This window comes from Pseudopipra pipra, chromosome 18 (genome assembly GCF_036250125.1).
Source record: "Pseudopipra pipra isolate bDixPip1 chromosome 18, bDixPip1.hap1, whole genome shotgun sequence".
In the NCBI taxonomy this organism is placed as follows: Eukaryota; Metazoa; Chordata; class Aves; order Passeriformes; family Pipridae; genus Pseudopipra; species Pseudopipra pipra.
The window spans coordinates 2,787,621-2,802,345 of NC_087566.1; the positions used below are offsets into that span (position 1 = coordinate 2,787,621).

The 14,725-nt window shown below is 46.9% G+C and overlaps 1 protein-coding gene and 1 long non-coding RNA gene across 2 annotated transcripts in view; one reads left to right on the forward strand and one right to left on the reverse strand.

The window, feature by feature from the left end:
* Window positions 1–14,725, forward strand: part of TBX3 (T-box transcription factor 3) — a 433,177-nt gene that overhangs the window by 217,675 nt on the left and 200,777 nt on the right. The window lies entirely within an intron of this gene.
* On the reverse strand, window positions 2,215–7,469 carry LOC135423942 (uncharacterized). The gene is made up of 2 exons (XR_010435026.1): window positions 7,210–7,469; window positions 2,215–2,685 (listed from the first exon to the last, which is right to left on the reverse strand). It is a non-coding gene; the product is annotated as an uncharacterized LOC135423942 (long non-coding RNA).

Consider the following 14,725-nt stretch of genomic DNA (forward strand, 5'->3'; position numbering starts at 1 on the left):
GTTTGGCATTTTACACATATGAGCCACCCCTGGAGCTGTGGCAGTCATGCATAAGTAGGGCAATCTCTTTGGCTAGAGATCTTATCTCCTCCCTGTCCTCATAGAAACCTCTCCTAAAAAAGCATATGTTTCCCAGTATTGGATGTTGGTCTGTACAACAGGAAAAAAGGGAACACCAGCTCACCAGAGAGATGGTGCAATGTCAGTAGCAGTTGATTTTCCTGCTGTGCAGTGAACACTGGGCTCATACACCCCTGTCGTTCTAGGAATTAACAGCAGAGTTTCTTTAAGAGACATAGAAGATTTGTGTCATCAAAGGTTGTTTCTTAGGATGAGCAATGTGGGCTTAGAGGCAAAGCTCCTTCCTGTGAGCACTGGGAGGAGGCTGACTCAGGTGCTCCTTGCTCAGCCCGTTTTGATGAGGAAGCCCAGGCCAGAGGTGCAGTAGAAGTTTCCTTGCTCAGACACTACAGATGTGTGCTGTGGGCTGGTTGGTTTTGTGAAAGTGCTGTTGGATGGACTTGACCAAGAGCATCCCAAGAGCGAGAGGCAGCAGAGAGAACAAAGATGTCCAGCAGGAAGTTCTTGGCTAAGACTTACAGGTGGCTTTGACCTGCCCGTGAGATCCACCGTTTTGATGCTGATGCCTCATCGCCCCATGTGCCTCTTTCCTCCTCACTTGGTTGCTTTGAAAGACCACACTGAGAGTCCTGATTCACTTTTGGATATCCTTGCAGGGCAGCTGGGAGCAGGAAGCAGTGACCTGCTCCCCCAGGAGTGCCCGGGTGGTTTGGCAGCTCCTGCGCCGGGAGACAGCTGCTTTTAAAGGGCTCACACCTAAAAGCTCCTGTGCTTCATTCAGCCGCATTTCTGGAACATTTTCCAGCCTCTCCATCCAAAATATTGTCTTTCTTCTCCCTCACAAGTTTCATATCAAGCAGCACACCCCATGCTGCTCAGACCTGTTGGTGAAGTCCTTCCCAGGATGTGGGTTTGAGGCCGGCCGGCTGCGATCGAGACTCCCGGGCAGGGGCTGCAAATGCTTCTCTGACAGTCCTGGGCTCTCACCCTCAGCTAATTACTTTGATCCTTTACACTTTGTAAAAATTCTTACAACACAAAATAAGTCCCCCCTGGCTTTAACCTTGTGACCTGACTGGCCCTTGTAAAAGGGAGGGAGAAAACACCCAGTGGTGCACACCCAGACACTCGCACACTCCCGCATGTGCCTGGATCCACATCCCCACAAACTGCCTAAAGCCTGGGGCTTTATTAGTTTCCTCCCAGGACTCCCACAAAAAGGCAAATAAAACTCCTTTTACAAGATAGCAGAGCAGCATGAAGGATCAACTTCACCAACAACAAGTTCTTTCTTCAGTTCATTTGTTTTAAACCTACTTTTCGTCCAGGTTTTGATCCTCTCAGTGCCTCTCCCTCCTCTCCCCTTCTCTCTTGCCTGCCCTGCTGCCAACAGCTTAATGGCTGAAAGAAGCAGTGTATTTTTTCAGGATCTGCTTGTTCACAGGGAGTAGCCTGTGTGTGAACACATGGTTTTAAATTCCCTTTCCACGAACAGGGAATGTTTCTCCTTTCTTCTTCACAGGACCCTGCTAAGAAAAGAAGTGCAGGGGCAAGAGGGGGAAACCCATCTTATTTATGAAGGGCAGTTAAATAGACCAGGGATCTACAGTCTGCAAGGTAGCTGAGGAGAGATGCAATACAGGTCTATAAAATCATAAGTGGTCTGGAAAAATAAATAGGTTGTTATTCTTTTACCTCACTTAGTACAAAAAGCAGAGCCAGTTCTTCACACAGCGTGTATGTCCCTTTCCCTGAGCTGGGGGAAGCATCACAGGGAATGGTAACTTGGGGATCAGCATAAAGAAATTTAAGTTGCTCTATGGTTTAGATTAAGGATGGGGAAACAAATTTGTATCTTGCTCCCTTACTGGCTGACCTGTGTTTATAAAACTTACAGACACTTAATAATCTCGAGAGTTTTTTTCCCCTGACATATTTAGTGAAGAATGCTCAACATTTTCTGAAGTTACCATAAACCAGAATGTAGTGCAAGCTGCATACACATCAGGATTCAGGAGACTTGCCTCTTCAGGAAAACAGAGAAAAAAAAATAAAAACCTTCATTTGCCAATAAAACCCACATTTGGATGCCTTTATCATTTCCTCAGTTAAGCCAAAACCAAACTCTTTGAAAGCTTTTAGGCTTTCATTTATTTCTCCCTTCTTTCTAGTATTTTGTTTCCCATGCTTGGATTAGAACTGGTAAAGGAAGGAGTTGAGGAATAAAATCCTAGATAGTCTGTTCTTCTTAATAGATCACTTGGATATGACAGGCAAAAAAAATCTCCAGGCTCAGATGGAACCAAGGGTGTCATCTCATGTTCTGTGGGAGCCAGGAAATGGCTTCTGGAAACGTTGGAAGGGGAAAAAACCCTATTCCCTTCTGGTGAAAGGTCTACAGTGACTCTGCTGTTCCATTTTGCTGGACATCAAGGTCTTGGATTCGAGGCTCAAGGCAGGGAGTGAAACTTCCACAGCACTGCTGCAGGATGACTGTGTAGGCAACACCTGTGCAGGAACACGTTGTGTGTGTTCTGTAGTGAGAAAAACCCCCTGTATTGTGAATGTGGGCAGTTTCTGCAGGTCCATTTAGCAATTCTAACCCTGAAATAAAAGCAGAGGCTGCTTTTAGCTCCCCTCATGAAGTCCCTGTGCATCTGTTGCACCCCTCAGGGCGAGGCACAGCCACAGTGTCTGGTTGAGATGCCATTCAACAGGTAGAGGCACAAATAGGAAGTGTGTGTGTCTGCAGCAAAGGTGGATTTTGCTGATTGCTTGGGCATGAAGGCTTTGGGATCAATACTGTGACTGAGAGATTATGAGGGATCAAGGGGGAATCTTAGTAGGATTTTCATACTCGCCTTCCCCTATCCCTTCTTTGAAGAGGAAAGTTGTTTAGATGGGGAATTCCATGGGCTGGGATCTAACTTGTTTGTCCTTCTTTGTACAGCACCTAGCACAGGAGTGCCCCTTGCTACTTGCTTGGGAATCTTTGGGATTCCTGTACTGTGCTTTGGGAAGAAACTATTCCTGCAGCAGAAAAAGAAGGATTTTCCCCACTGCCCCTTCCCCTCTGAGAGACTCTCTGTGAGTTTCCTCATTCCCTCCAGCCTCCTGAGCACGATTTTATCCCATGTCAAGGGAGACTTGAACTTCCCAGCACTGTGGTTTTCCTCTGTTTTTGTCTGGTTCAGCTTCCCACACGTGTGAGCCTGAGTGGAGCCATTTCTAGGCTCAGTCTCTGTAGGGTGCTCCCTGTGCCAGAGCTCTGACCACAGCCAAACCCTAGTCCAGGGCTCCAGGATGGGCTCTCTCCCCCCAGGTTGCCTGCTTGTACTAAATACTGGGGCAGCTCTCTAAAATACTGAAGGAACAAAGCATGCAAGGCAGTAAAATGAGGCAATTAAACCTATAAACCCAGGGTTTACAAGGGAATTTATAGTGTCAGAGGCTTTTTATAGCTTTTTTAGATTAGTTTAAATAAAAAAAAGGGGGAGAGAGAAAGACAGAAAGAGAGAGGGAGAAAAAGAGGACCTGAAACTTGAGGAGACTTAAAAGTTCAGAGAGAGGCTTTTAGGAAGCACAGAGGGGTAATAATTAGAGGCACATTTTCCATTTCACTGTCTTTGCAAATAGAAATTAAAGGAGAAAAAAAAAAAAGCATGCACAGAACAACAGGCAGTTTGCTTTGCTCCCACTTCCTCCAATGGTAGCATTTGATTTTTCTGTTTCTGTCCTTTTGTTTTTCTGGCCAGGTGAGAGCATCTCAGCACCTGGGCAAAGGGACTAAAGGGAAGGAGTGGGGAGAAATTTAGGTTTGGTTGTTTTCCCCTTCCGTTGCACTCGCTGGCAAAGTTCAGTGTGTGCCTTGCAGATCTGGGAGCTCGTGTTCGAGAGGTGAAATGGAGCCAGCACCTGATTAGGGCAAATTTGGTCAGGTGAGACAATAGACCCTGTGTTTTAAAGAGCTGGTTGTGTTTCACTGGTCCCTCCAGCTTCCTCTGGCATTCCACAGGCACAGCACACACCCCCCCACCACGTGAGTGAGCTTGAGATTGCCTTTGGTGTGTCTGATCAGCCCCATTCCTGGCTTTGACTGCTTCTGTGTGATCTAAGGGGAAGGTGGCTCACAGGCCCCAAATCCTGCATCCTTCTCTGTGGAAGCATCTCCTTTATCCAGGCCTGGTTTCCTCTCCACCAGTGCTTTCCAAGTGGTGTTTTTCCTTAGCTCCATTCATACAATCACAGAACAGTTGAGGTTGGAGAGGACTGATGGAAGTTTTCTAGTCCAGTGTGCTGCTCAAAGCAGGCTCAGCCAATTTGGGTTGCTCAGGAGTGAAGTGAAGAAGACATGGAGTAATTTGGCCTTATCCATGTCTTTATTTTACCTTTTACCAGCGAGCCCATCTTTTCCTGGATCTTTCTCTTGCTGCTGCTGCTGGGCCTGTAGAAGCCTTTCTTGGTGCCCCTCACGTCCCTCACTGAATTATACCCCAGGCAGGCTTTGGCTTTCCTAAATCAATCCCAGCATGTTCAGACAGTGTCTCTATGTTCCTTCTGGGTCACCTGGCCCTGCTCCTACCTTGTGTATTCTTCCTTTGAGGTGTGTCAGGAGCTCCATGTCCATCCACACAAGATTCCTGCTGCCTTTGCTTGACTTTCTGCTTGTCAGGATGGACCATTCCTCAGTCGGAAGAGGTGATCCTTTCAAATCAGCAGCACTTCTGGACCCCTCTTTTCTGCAGCTCTGTATCCCATGCAATTCCTCTGAGTAGATCCTTGAAAAGTCTGCTGTCCTGAACTCCAAGGTTGTGATTCTGCTTTTTGTTTTGTTGTCTTCCCACAATTTTGGTCCCCTTAGAAGTGGCCCCAGAGCCTGTGCTCTGTGATGGCATCAGAACAGTCTCACCTCATACACATGGCCACTTCTTCCTTAAATAAAGGGGAATGTCTGCTGGCCAATCTTGTCATCATCACACTCTCATCTGAATTTATACCATTAGTAAGATTACCCTTTCCATGGTGTTTGTAGAATTTTGCCTGCTGCAGTGCTGCCAGGGAGCTTGGAGTGTCAAATACTTTGCTTTGTTCCTTCTCTTTACACTCTTCTCTAGCCAGTGCATGGAATAGTTTTGGATTGTGGAGGATAGGCCCTGGGTTGTTGCTAGAATATGCAATTAGTAAATTACTCATTAACCATAGCAATTCATCATCCTTCTGCTGTGCAGCTTTTCATGTAAACCTGTCTGTTCTCTCAGGCAATGTAAGAAAAGGGTCCATCCTTTGTAAAATAAACTTACAGGAAAATAGGAACCAGCAGCCTGCCCTCCAGATCAGCTTGAACACCTGAGTGGGACATTTTTGCTATTGGAGGGGGCGACACAGAGGAGAGTTCCACCATCCTTGGGTTCTTCAGCAAAAGGGGGAGTTGCTCATGGTAATCTTTGGTTTGTCTAAATTAAATCATTCCTTTTGTCACAATGCAACATCCAGGGTCAAGGGCAAGCAGGGGAGACAAAACCCTAAAATGAGTATGTGTGAGAGAGAGAGAAGGTGGAGGAAGAGGAGTAAATTCAGATCTGATATGGGCACAGGCAGCTCCAAGGTGTTACTCCGGCCAACTTGCAAAAGGCATAAACTATTCTGAAGTGTATTTCCACACAAGTTCCCATCTGAAAGAAGGTTAAAAATGAAGCCCAAAATTACCCATTTCTGATCCCATTGACATGGGGGTAATTATCTTCACTGGAGATGTTATCATTTTACAGTGAGATTAGAGTCAAGCCCAGCATTTTTGAAGCTGCGCTTTAGTTTTTGAAGTCTGCAAATGTGTGTTATTGCAGTCACATGATAAATAGTTCTGCAATCAATAGAGAAAGCTATTAAAAATGTGGGTTTGTCTCTGTCTAGTATGGTACATTAAGACACACGTATCATTCTACACTCTCTTTCCCTCTTTATCCTTATGCACATGTAGGGGCGGAAATTTTAAAGTACTCAGCGTTGGACAAACTGTCCCCGATGGAAAATATAACATTGACCTCAAATAGCATCCCATTTTAGGTCAGTGATGAGTGATTTTAAAAATGCTACCGTTAAGTATATGTTTAAAGAGAATCACTGGTGGAAAAGTGAGTCTGCCTTCCCTGATCCTAAAGTTCTGTTTGAGAAATGGTGATGAGAGGGAGAAGGTGGCTGGGCAGAGCTCACTGTGTTGGTCGTCCCAGTCCAGTACTGGTTTGGTGTTTCTATCCTGATCTCCCACCTGGGACTTATTTTTTGCAATCTGAAGAGCTGCTCAAGAAAGAAAGTGAGCCTGCAATGACTCATTTACATCTTCTGTGTTGTCAAATGCATCAAGAAACAAAGGGCTGGCTGCCTGAAGCTTTCATAAGAATGGGGGAGGGAAAGCTTTACGTTTTCTAGTTGCTAAACACAAGTTTTAGGAAGCACTGAAGTCAAACAAACAAGTTTTACGAGCGAGAAGATCCATCTGCTATCAGTGATCTTATAGATCGTCCTGTTCTCTGATACCTCAGGATTTCAAATAACATCTAATGGGCCAGAACGTACAAAGCAATCAATGTTACTCAACCTCCACAGCCCTCAGCTGCAGGTGTTTGCTGTCCCAGCACCGTGGGCTTGGAGCCAGGGCCTGGGCTCATTTCAGCCCATGTCAGCAGTTTACAGCCTGCTCAGGGCCCGGCCCCAGATCCTTCGAAGAGAAAAGTCTTGGCCAGCAAGTAGTCTTGGTCTGCTCTAAAAAAAGCTCCTTCGTTGGTAGCACCGGGATGCAGAGCCACTGTGCTGCTTCAGTGCTCTGACCCCAAACCCTGAGCCTGCTCCCCATGACGTGCAGCAGCCTTGGGAGAGAGGTGGACCCACTCCAACAGCACAAAAAGGAGCTAGCAAGGGAAATTAAGCCTGTACTTCACGCATGTTCGGTCTGGTTTGCAACGCCAGTGCTCCTGGAGACCTTTGCTGGGAATGCAGCTCCTCCTGGCAGGCTCTGAGGTGCCATCCCACGGGCAGCATTGATCTGGAGCAGCCCTCCCGGACCCAGACATGTACCTGGCTGTGCTGAATGCCTGGCAGTCTGTCTCCCCTCTGCACCAGGGCAGCTCTTACCACTCTTGGCTGCAGACTCGTGGTTGGCCTGAGAGCCTGACGGTCTGTCTCTGCCTCTCCCGCTTTCATTTGGTTGGCTCCACGTGTTATATCAAATATCTTTAAAGAGCACAGCTTGAATGATGGAGCTTATAATTCCATCTCGGGAGTTCTGATGACTCGAGCTCGGTCCTTGTGGTTTATGATGTCACCGGGACCCATCGATGGAGCCGTAGCCCCATAATTCACCGTCGCCCTGTTATTTATTCTGTGCCATAAATGGCTGCAGTTTAATCACCAGAGTAAATTGCTGAAGCATCTTTGTGGAAACTGCGATGTTACTGTAGCAGTAACTATGGCAACAGCCATTCCATCGTGGTGGCTGGTGCAGAGGGAACCAGTAACTCTGAGCCCTGTGCACCCAGCGAGACAGGAGCGAGTGCCACCCTCAGAGAGGGGAACCTGAGGGACAAGCCCAGACACGCTCTCAGTGGAGAAAAATCCATTAATTGCTGCTCAGGTGCATGCACTGCGTGTCATTTGTAGTCTCTGGGAAACTGGGGTGTGGATCCAGACTTCACCAACCTCAACAGACTTCTGGTATTGGTTTCATGCAAAGAGATTTTTAGGGAAAACTCCTGACTCCATTGTGGACATAGAAAGCAAAGCCATCTTTTCTGTGCAGTTTTTGGTTTGTTTTATTCTTCCTTTTCCAGGTCAGGTAGAAAAGAAGAACTGAGGGCACTTGAACCAAATGGTTCAGCACTTCATACAATTCAGGTTTATGTTTGGGTTTTGTATGGACAAGAGAAGCAGGAGATTCATCTGCACTGTCCTAATTCTTCTTGGCTTGTGGACTTGTGTTCCTCTCCTTACAAGGCCTTGTAGGATCTTAGATTTTAGTGCTGGTGAGGCATAATATACCTTGATGGTACATAAGGTTCCTTAATTCTTTTTGGCAAAATGCATTTGCCAACCTATTTAATGTCATCTGAAGATGCCTGGTGGTTGTGGATGTGCAGTTGGCATTGGAATAAGCACAGGGCTGTGATGTAGTATCATAATAGAGCATTATTACAATATAAATATTATTTATTGTTTCTTAGTGAAGTGAGATTTATGAGAAGGTTTTGCTTTCCAAATCTTAAGTTTCCATTCAAGCCCCAGATTTTGTAGACTCCCCCATTCCCCCCCCTCCAAAAAAAATAAACCTCTAACTAAAACCTCTGTTTTTTCTGACTTTAAGAAAAAAGTAAGACACTTTTCAAATATATCTGTGTCTCCCTTCCTTTCTCCTTTACTTCTCTCCACTTTCTTCATTCATTAATTTTTCTCCTTGGGAAAGAAATGAGGGGAAAACCCATTCTCTGTCCATCCTCTTTCGATACCCTGTGAATGTTTGCAGTGCTCAGCTCTTTTTTTCCCCTCATTCCCTCTGCTGAGCAGCCCTGGAGAAGTCCCACAGCACATGGTTTCAGTGCCCTGACAGTCTGCTGCTTATGGGAAATGTCATTTTACAATGTAACTTATTATTTTTAACTAAAGGTTTATGATTTTCTACAAGGATCCATTGTTTTAAGCCACGTAGCCAACATGTGTTTCTTGAGGTATCACTTACCTTTTAAGCAAGTAGCAGTTGAGTTTTGGTCAAGCCAGGCTTGGCTGTCTCTGGATTCCTACAATTATTCTGTCCTGGTAACTTGATACAGCCCAGCAAGGGAAGAACAGAAAGAAAAGCCTTTTAATTTATGGTGGGTCTCAGTTCTAATCTTGTAGTTACGTAGACTTCGACTTTACCGTGAATCATTTTTAATGACAGCTGAAGAGAAAAGAATTGAAAAGCAAATCTTACCTTTCTCATCACTGGCAGCTTCTCGTAACAAATCAGACTTTTTTATGGCACAGCCCTGCAGTGTGGGTATGATGCACGTGAAGGGCTGTCCAGCAGGAGAGCAGAGCCTTTTCCTGCCTAGCACAGGATAGATCTTTGCAGAAGCAACTTCAGAGCTGTCTGTGAGCTGCAGTTTTTCAGCTTGTGGAGTCCTAAATGCTGTTTGTGGAGTCTCTCATCAGGAAACTTGTGCTTCCTCGTAAGAAACTTGACTTTCTTGGTCACCTTTTAGAAGGCACTTGGAAGTTCTTCAGGAATGTGTCTGGAAAAAAGGGTGGGAAAAGTTGATGTCAGAAGCCCTCACGGACTTGAATGTAGCCAGAATGTCCCTCCTTCCCTCCAGCGAGCCTGGTGCCATCTGCATGTAAAGAGAGATCACTGAGGGGGCTTGGGGGTCACCAGTTACAGCCCCAAGGCTGTCAGAGCTCCAGGAGTGTTTGGACAACACTCTCGGGGATGTGGTGGGATTGTTGGGGTGTCTGTGCAGGGCCAGGAGTTGGACTCAATGGTCCTTGTGGGTTCCTTCCAGTTCAGGATGTTCTATGACTCTATTTGCTTTGGAGCCCATGCTGTTGGTCAGAAAAGAAAATGATCTGCAGCAGTTGCTGGTTTGGTGGTTTGATCCCCATATGGGCCACTCGCTCTAGAGTTGGGCTCCATTATCCTCATGGGTCCCTTCCAACTCAGAATATTCCGTGATTCTCTGTGATCTTGCCCAGAGACCCGATTTAAAGGGTCACCCTTCTTCAGCAGAGCCCGTGGCTGTGCACTCAGTAGTCAGAAGGCAGAAGTTTAATGCTGATGCCCTGAGTGGGGCAGGAGAAGGTGCTGCCAGAGCTGCTGCTGTGGTGCCCAGTGGAGTTAACAGAGAGATGCTCTCACTGTAATTGGATACTGGCAGTATCCTGCAGTGCATCCACGTGGCAACTTCCCATCAGCACTAACGTGGCTTTCTGAAAGCTCCTCTCTGTTCCTGGCATGGTCACTCCTCGTTGGTGCTGTTGGGAACTCCCCCACCCTTTGTGAGCTTGGCCATGCTCTGGGAGTGTCACTGGCCTGGGCCAGGCTGGAGCTTTTCAGTGCTGCTGAAAGAAAACCACGACATTTCTTGGAGCCCAGAGGAGCAATGAGCTGCCCTGCATAGCGTGAATCCCACATCACCACAGACTTTGCTTGGCTTCTGTCGTTCTTGCGTTTCCTCCACGACCTCCAACTTTTTCCTGTGTGGAGACGTGATTCCAACTTAGGTTGGCTACACACTGTGTTCTTTCTGACACATTTTGACAAATTGGGTTTGATTTTACCCTGGAGGTCTTTCCAGACTTAATTTTATGATTGTGGAAGGTCATCAAAAGGGTAGTGCTATTTAAAGACCAAATCGTGTCACATTTACTCACGGGACTAATGCTCTTTTTCTTGAAGATGTCCATTCATTTCAGTGGAACTACACATGGAGTAAATGGCACCAGTTGTAAGCAGAGGCACTTGAGCCTGTCTTACTCATCTCAGTGGACTACTGAGAGAGTGAAAGTCAAGTCCTTGTCCTTGCCATTGATTTTCCAGCCCCTGTTATTTGGAGGTGGTTTTCTGGCCCCCTCTAGTGACTGCCCACATGGGGATTTATGAGTGAGATCCAACCTTTTCGCAGTCAGAAACAGCCATTTCCACCCCAAGAGTAAATGGCCTAAATTTTAGAAGTGGCATTTAAAATCCTGAGTTTGATCTCCTTTGCTCACAACACTCTCAGGAGCATCACTTTCCAACCTGGTGGATCACGTTTCCAACCTGGTGGGGCTTCTTATGGCACTGGGAACTGCTCACAGTGGTTAAGGGTGAGGCAATTCATACTGATGTTAATGTGGTGGCACAGCCCTGGTTATCCTCCCATAGTCCAAAGGTTCACATTCCTTAATGGAAGCTGGATGTTTTTGGGGTTACAGCTGCAATACCAAAGGAAGAGCCACGAGTTAATCAGAGAATCATTTAGGTTGGAAAAGCCCTCTGAGATCATCGAGTCCAACCATGCCCCCAGCACTGCCAGGCCCACCACTAACCCACATCCCCAAGAGCCACATCCACAGGGCTTTTGAGCACTTCCAGGGATGGGGACTCCACCACTTCCCTGGCTATTCTGTGCCACTGCCTGAGCACCCTTTTCATGAAGAAATTTTCCCTGATATCCAATCCACACATCCCCTGGCACAGCTTGAGACCATTTCCCCTCATCCAGTCCCTTGTTCCTTGGGAGCAGAGCCTGATATCCTCCTGGCTCCCCCCTCCTGTCAGGGAGTTGCAGAGCCAGAAGGTCCCCCCTGAGCCTCCTTTTCTCCAGGCTGAGCCCCTCCAGCTCCCTCAGCTGCTCCTCTGTGAATCAGAATGTGTGACCTACTGAATTACAGTGAAACCTGGGGTGAGGCTTGGAGTTCATAATGAAAAGGTATTTTTCAAAGTCTTCCTTTTTCTTATTCTTTTCATACTACTGGAACTGCAAAAAGGAATCTCATTTAAAATATGAATTAGAAATTTTATACTTCTTATGGCTCTCTGTTCTTGAGAAGCAGATACTTATCACAGGCCTGTTTTCTTGGGGGAGTGTGCAAGGAGCTTTTGGAACAGGTTTCCTACTTTTTGGCTAACGAGGAGTGGGACAATTATTTATTCCAAGAAGCTGGAGCAGGGTTGACAGCCTGGGGGTAGACCTGAAAGAACAGTAACACTTTAGGCTTTAGTTGCTTTGAGATCCTTTAGAAACAACTGCCTTGATCTTTTAGTGCCCTGGTAAATCATTTATTCTGATCACCTACTTCAAATTCCCTCTCACCCATCCTATGGGATGGAAGGAGCTGGGTATAGAGCTCCTGGCCATAACCCAGCAGGTGAACTGCAACAGTGCAGAGCTTCAGCCGGGCTCCCAGAGCACCTGGCAAAGCTCCTGGGTCAGGAGCAGCCCCAGAAATTCAAATTCCTCTGACAAACAGGGTGTCTGGAGCTGGAGGTTTTGGACAGGATTTCTCCCCTCTCAGGTTGCAGGCTGCAGCCAGGATACATGCTGTTGAACACACTGCATCCCCTCTGCCTCTCCCTCCTCCCACACTGTCTTGGTGCTCCCTGACAATCTGTTTCAATTCCCCTTCACTTCAGCATGACCGGGGTCCCCCAGGTTACCCAGTGATTCATCTCTCTGGAATTTGGGAGTGCTGCTTCTCTGCTCCTACCCAGACTGGCAAGGGGGTTATTAAAGCATCAGAGATTAACCAGAACCTCTTTTGGTGAATATTTAGGTGAAGAGCACTTGATGCCAGACGTTATTTTCCGTGTGTGTTCTGACACCAGACTTCACTACTGCACCTCACGTTTCTCTGTGTGCGTGGGTTTGAACACCTTTTCCAACCTCAACCGTATTAGAGGACCCCTGCTGCTTTGGGAATGCACATTGGGAATGACTTCAAGTGGAAGCGTGTTTGGATTGTCCTACTTCTATTTCTGAAGCCCTCTCAAGGGAGCTCGCTCTCTCTTCTCACCCCATCGCTTCCGATGGGGCCGAGTCACTGCATTCCGTGCGCGCACAGTGACACCTCAGAGAGACTTGGACTGTTCTCTTGTCTCACTTCCACTCTCTTCCAGGCTGGATGCACACCCTGGAGGTATGTGGTTTGTCTCAAGATATAAGACTTCCCCCCTCAGAAACTACATTACTTCAACAAGCCACAAAGGGCTGGCAAGAGGGCGAAGGATTGTTAGCGCAGCTTTCCTGGGAGATCTCCTCTGTGGACTCCACGCAGCTGGAAACAGCCTCTCCCTCTCCTGAGCTCACGTGCGTGGGCAGACACACGCTCCCTCATGCAGCAGTTTCCCTGATGTGTGAGCACAGACACAAACACTTGCTTACAGAGGCACAAATACCTTCCCTGTTGTCCTTGCACAGGCGGAAATTCTCTGAGCGCGCGTGATCGTCACCCCCTGCAACCCCCAACCTGCTCTTCCTGCAGGTGCATCAGTGCCCCAGAGCACGTGCACCCCTCTCCTGCATGCACAGATATAGGTGCATCTACACAGCCTGCAGAGGTGTTGCAGAATTTGGAGGGAGAGATGAGCAAACTGAGCCTGAAGGGACCTCTTGAGGTTTAATCCAACCACTGTTCCAAGGAGGCTCACACTGAGTTCAGAAAAGGTTGCTCAGGGCTCTGTCCAGTCAGATGTTTAAAACCTCCTGAGTCAGAGATGTGATAGCCCTTTTTTTTTTTCCTTATACCCAGGCAGAACCTTCACTCCTTCAATGTTTCTCCTTTTTTTGACCTTTAATGTGTCTCTGACCCCCCTGCCACACACCTGAGCAAAGAGCCTGGGTCTGTCTCCCTATACATGCCATGTGATCAAGAAGGCTACAATTAACTGCCCCTAAAACTTGAACAGGGTGGACAAACTCCCTTCTCTCAGCTTATCTCCATAAATCCAGCCCCTTGACTGTCTTCTTGGTGGCTCCCTGTTGCATTTGTTCAGGTTTATCAGCATCTTCCTGGTACTTGGGAGCTCACAACTGGGAATACACCAGATGGGATCTAAAACTCACAGAGGGATAACAGATTCCCTCGACCTGTTGGCAGAGGTGAGTGTGCTGTGAGCTTTGCTTGCTGCCAGGTGAGCTGGGTGTCCAAGTGCTCTTGGCTGGAATTGAAGGGATAACAAAATACTCAATACAAAATCCAAACACCGAGCTTTGCTTCTTACCTGTCTGGGCTCAGATTTAATGGATCTGAGACCTCAAGCAGTTCCAGGACCCTCTCCAGGAGATCACAGCAACTGATCCAGCTCTGGGAGAACAGAATGGATCAGATGACCTGCCAGATCTCCTGCACATCTCATATTTCTTTGATGTGACCATTTTTGCTCCTCTTTTTTTTGTTTTGACCTTGGAGATCCACTGAACATTTTCCCTTTCCTGTATTTGGAGGGATTCAGCCACTTGAAATCCTCCTTTCCCAGTGGCCAGTGTCCACACTGGTCACAACCATAACTGCCCAAATTTTTAACTGCCCAAGTTTAAAATCTTGAAGTAGTTAATTTGGGGAAGAACCTCAGACTCCCTGGAGGCTCCTACGTACCTGCTACCTTGTGAGGCATGTGCTGAAGGGGAAGGGTATTTTTTTTCAGCTTGTTTTCAGACCCCAGTTGGGAGATCCCCTGTTCATACACTTTCCAACATAAAGCAGAAGGGAATCCTGAGCAGAGCCCTTCAGGTGAATGGGAAAAATGGAAATACAACTTCAGGGTTTCGTTTTGAGAAAAAGAATCTAAAGGAATCTTTCACTTTTTCCAGCCTTTTCCCATTTTTTGCAGTGAAAAGTATTTGCTAAATTTTGCAAATGCTGTTGGATAACCCAAATCTGGCTAATCCAGTATTGTGGTGACTAAAATAGGAGGCTAAAAAATTCCCCCAGCATCAGGATGTGTTCTGTTTGTGAGGCTGATTTCATGTAACAGTAACTGTGGTGCAATCCAAACACCTGTCAGGTGGGCATTAAGTGATGTGACCTTGTGACTGTCACAGTCAGCTCGGTTTCAAACCAGGAGAAAATCTGGAGCAGGGTGTAGTTTTTGGGGAGGTGTTCCTTTCTCATTGTAGTTCTTATCTTCGCCACATTTTTG